The sequence below is a fragment of the Cyprinus carpio genome, unplaced genomic scaffold, assembly GCF_018340385.1.
Source record: "Cyprinus carpio isolate SPL01 unplaced genomic scaffold, ASM1834038v1 S000006585, whole genome shotgun sequence".
Lineage (NCBI taxonomy): Eukaryota > Metazoa > Chordata > Actinopteri > Cypriniformes > Cyprinidae > Cyprinus > Cyprinus carpio.
The window spans coordinates 51060-56260 of record NW_024879238.1 but is presented as its reverse complement, the minus strand read 5'-3'; the positions used below and the strand labels follow the sequence as shown (position 1 = coordinate 56260).

The 5201-nt window shown below is 43.4% G+C and overlaps 1 pseudogene; it reads right to left on the bottom strand.

Annotated features, from left to right (window-relative positions):
* Positions 1–249: 249 nt before the first annotated feature.
* LOC122144047 lies at positions 250–4609 on the bottom strand (annotated as a pseudogene).
* Positions 4610–5201: the final 592 nt, after the last annotated feature.

Below are 5201 nucleotides of genomic sequence, written 5' to 3'. Positions count from 1 at the left end.
CTGGACGAAAGAGAAAACATAAGTGCTCTACCGGGAAAGTTCTCGCTGCGTCCGCTGTAAGACCAAATGCTCGCTGGACAAAAAGAGAAAACAGGAAAGAGGAAAATGAGAGCTTGACCGGGAGATTTTCTCACACTGCGTCTGCTTTGAGACCAGATGCTCACTGGACGAAAGAGAAAACGTAAGAGCTCTACTGGGAAAGTTCTTGCTGCGAGACCAAATGCTGTTTTTTTTTTCTTTCCTTCTCATTCAATAAGGGGTTTGGGGAGCTTTTTTACTGTGGAATCGGTTGGTCCTGATATAGCTATGGAAAGCATCTGAGGACCATCTCCCAACGGCTTGGATCTGCTGTTGGGAGAGGCCTTATTGGGCTGCTGAAGTTGCTGCCCCAATATGGAATGAGTGACTTGAAAAATTCTTTACTGGAATGCCTGACTGTTGGAGAACAGCTTTGAGGTGTTTCTGGAACCAAAAACGTGTCAGGTTTTTTGGATTCGTCTATGAATAGGGGTTCCAGAGGAGATTTAGCCTGAGAGCTTCTTCATTGCGAATATGCCAGAATTGACTGGTATGGTTGGATTGGCGATGAGAGATTAAAAATGTAGATGAAATGACCTTTTTTGGTTTGGTCGGTCTTTGTTTAATAAAATATGAAATTGATTCACCATCTAGTATTGATAAGTCTGAGATGGTGGGGTGGATTTTTGGGTTGAATTTGGAAGTGATGGCGAGTTCCGAGCATCTGAGAAAACCAAAAAAGTGTGTGCGAGCGGTACTGATGGGCTGGTAGCCTGTGCGGAGGGCGTGAATACATTTGGTGAGAATGTCTAGCGTAATGGGTTGTCTAGCGTCGGGACGGGCGGGCTGGGATCTTTGAATCCCTTTGATCAGGAGGGAGGTTTGTGAGTTGTTTATCTCAGGGGAAGGAGCGCCGTACATCAATTTATGGAAAAACTGGATGCCGCTCAAGTAACCTTTGATGGACCCGACTTGAAGGCCCTTAATGCTATTAAGGTAGGAAATAAAAGAGGTGACTGAAAGAAGAGAAAAATCAGGGAAAGGCATGTTATAAGAGACATGGGTTGTTTTAAAACATCTCCAAGCAGTCACGTAGGATTGGAGGGTTCTGGGAGAAACTGCTTGGAGGATAGTGTCGAGCGATACGTCAAGCAGGGGTTTTAACGGGTGGGTTACGTGAATATTAGTTCTGAATAGCGAGGTACTGGAGTTGGGAATTGATCCACCTCTGGAGCCAGCGTCCTGAATTTCTGAAACAGAAAACGAGACAGGGAGTCACCGATTTGGTTTTCTGACCCAGGGATGTATTTAGCAATTATGATGAAGATTGAGATATGTCCTGGAGCTGCAGTGGCCACGGAGCCGTGAACCAACGACCTTGAAAAAAAATCCCCCGAAACCGATTGAGGGGGCGGCGTCTGTGTACAGTTGGATATCGGTCGGGGATGAAACCAAGTTGTTATAGAAAAAGGATAGGCTGTTCCACTGGTTTAGAAATGTTAATCATAGCCTGAGTTTGTCGTGACATGCTTGAGTTATGGAAATGAGGCCCTCTAGCGAGTGAACGGAGGAGGCGAGTGACAGGAGTTGCGTTATGAAGGGGCGGCCCTGCGGAATGATGCACATTGCGAAGTTTAAATGTCCGAGCAGGGCTAGAAGTTCACGTTTTGAAAAATTTGATTTTTCAAGGAAAGTAGAAGAGACGAGAATTATTCGGTCAATTTTCTCTTTGGGTAGGGACGCTTGGAATTTGTCTGAATCCAAATTAATTCCTAGGAACTCAATGGATGTTGCAGGGCCAGTGGTTTTTTGCAATAGTAATTCCTAGCTGAGAAAAAACGTTTTGGACTGTGAGGATGTGCGCGGCCGGGATGGCATTGGGAGGCGAGATTATAAAAAAATCGTCTAGCAGGTGAATGAGGTGGGGAATGGCATAGTTGTTCGCCAAAATCCAGCAGACGGCTTCTGATAGCATGTCGAAAATTGTAGGGCTGCTTTTGCATCCGAAAGTTAAATGTACTGCGAAATAATATTTCCCGAGCCAGCGAACTCCAAATAGGTGCCATGAATCTGGATGAATGGGCATTACTTTGAAAGCAGATGTAAATGTCAATTTTTGCAAGCCAAGCACCCCGACCTACGATTTTGATTATGTCGATAGCCTGATCTATGTCGTGGTATTTAAGCGAAAATTCATCGAGAGGGATCAAGCTGTTTATGCTTGGGAACGAGGAACTGTGCGGGGCTGACAGGTCGATTATTAGGCGTTTTTTTACCCGAGAATTTTCTTGTAGCCACTCCAATGGGGCTAATACGAAACAGATCAAATGGAGGATTGTCAAACGGGCCGATCATGAAGCCTGACTCAACTTCTTTTTTGATCAGTTTGTTTACAACTCCAGGTTCTATGAGGGCAGATTGAAGATTATTACATGTGATGCTTTGGGAGAGTGGGCATTCTAAGTTGGGTTTAAAGCCATTTTTCAGGCCTGACAGCAGATAATGAGTAAATTCAGTGTCCGGGTGATGATCTAGTTCGAAGTGCATGTGCGAAATATTTACAGGAGTCGCCAAATAATTTTTTAATTTTTTATTCACAGATTTGTAAACTGGACATAGTTTACAGAAGCTACAGATATGCATAAACCGGCAGTGCGCTCTGTTACATTTACCATTGTTAAAATGATTACAGGGCTGTCTGCTTTTGTCGAAAGGGGAGTCCTGGTTTGCGTTGGTGGTTGCTGCCTGAGGCACGTAGCTGGTGGATTTAGCGGTGTTTGTTACTGCGTAGGGAAGAGAGGAAAGGTTAACCTGTGGGGGAAAGCTGAACAGATGATTTCAGTGAAACAGGAAAAAGCAATAGCAAATTCAGAAAATGAAAGAACATGAGATAAGTGAGTGTTTGTGTTTTTCAGGGTAACTGAGAAATCACCGCAATCTATTCGGCGGTCTGGTTCCACTGCTGGGAGTAGAGTGAGAAGAGAGGAAAGGTCTACATCCACACCTGAGAGGATCTGTGCGTGGATACTTTGGGATACTGGTGGTGGTTCCATTGTGACTGCGTTGGACGGAACGGGCATCGGAGTTGCTGTGAAGAGGGAATATGGTGATTTAGTTTGTATGAGAGAGCTGGGAAGGGTATAATCCGGGGCTGTGAATGTCGGCGGCAGCCTCACGCTTAGATGACCCGCTGTGGCTTGAAAAGGAAAGTTAGTTGGAGGATATGACGAAAAGGAAGGATTATAGGAAGAACTGTGGGCTTGAGCTGCAAGCGGAGGCGGGCCTGCGCTGGTTTGAGCTACTGGAGCTGCAGGCCACTGGAAGTGACATTGAGAACATGCAGAATTTTGTTATTTCATTTTTTAATCTTGAACAAAACCGGCATAAAATATCAATTTCATCAGATAATCTTTATTCATGAACAAAATAGAAATATCTTACCTGCTTTTATGATGTGGGCCTTGTCAGTCCATGACATTTTATGCTTCTGCAGAGCATGAATAAGGGGAAGACATACCTTGATTGAAACCATCTTTTTGAGCTTGGAATCAAGAAGGTGGATGGTGGGAAGCAGCCACCCCATCTGAGTGTTTGTTTCGGACTGAAGGATGTTCAAGGCCATGGAAATAGGCTTCATCACAATGCAGTATTCAGAGAGGTAAGAAACTTCAGCAGGATTTAGCCTATTTAAAAATTAAAAGACTACAACCACCACCACCAGCAATGTCAAATCTAAACAAACACCTTAAGTTTTCCAATTAGAACACACTGAGATTGAGCAAACAGACTTACATTTTCATTTTGAATGCTGCACATACATTCCGAAGGGATGCTTCCCCTGCTCCTTTAGGATCCGCATTACCCTCTCTGCAGCACTGTACATTGAGTTCCATCTTGTTTGGTTGGGCTGAATGAACTGCAGCTTACATTCTTCTTGGACGATCTCAGCATTGATGGCAGACCGGCTGGTTTTATGGTATAATGCCTGGCATTTCGCAAACGTTGAACGGGAAAGCTTCTTATATACCTCACTGCGGTCCTCTGCCTTTGAAGCATCCACAGTAGCCACCAAATTAAGAAGATGACACGTGCAACGCTGAGGCTTAGGTAGATGATACTCCAACCCAGTGTTAGTGTTTAAAATGGAACAGGTGTCCTGAACCTCAACTCCTTCTGCATTTTCCGCACTCTAAAGGGTCACAGCCTCAGCAGAGTCAGCACCAATCAACTCTTGCTGTTTCTGTTCACCACACACCTTAAATGCTTTGACAAAATTTGATCCACTATCAGTTGTTTTTCTGACAATTTTTTCTGAGATGCTATATTCCGAGTGGATGTCATCCAGGGTTCCTGCGAGCACATCAAATGTATGTGATCCTTTCAGATGTCTAAAGGCAATGGAAGCAGACCTTCTTTTCAGTGTACATTCATCAATCCAGTGTGCGGTTACACCGATGTAACTCCGTTGTCGTGCTGTCCAATAATCAGTAGTGGTACCTATATAGCTAACTTTTGCCATCTCAGCAATGATGTTCTTCTTAACCTTTGCGGCTGCTTCCTCAATTCTCAGCTTCACAGTTGGTCTGGACATTACTGTACAGCTAGGTTGCATTGTATGGATTAGATTTTTTAAATGTTGGAAGTTCAACTACGGTAAAGGGCTGAAGGCTTTCGCAGACAAATTCAACTACAAGCCTGTCAATTGTGGACTGAGTAACCTGCCTACACGATACGGAATAGTCTTTAATTTTCATCTGTTTCACAGCTGAATCATTCTGTTCTTCTGAGTTCTTTCTTTTCAAGATGCATTCATTGTATTGCTTTATTTTTGATGGATGTTTTCTCTGTAAAAAGAATACACTTCAAAATTAAGTAACTCACATCTTACACCACTGATAAACTTTTGCTAGCATCATTTAAAAAAAAAAAAAAATGCATGTTGAAGCATCCACCACACTTCCTTCCTCCTCCTCCTCCATGATTAAATTAAATTGGCGCCAGGTGTTTTGAAGTCTGTCTGATGCAAGTTTTCTATGTGCGATTTGATTGGACGGGAATCACTGGACTGATTATTCTCCTTAGCCAATCATCATTGACAGGAAAAATAAACATATAATATAGCGACTGCAGGTTGAGGGAAAATAGCACAGTAAAAGTATTGATACAGCACTTAAAATGTACTC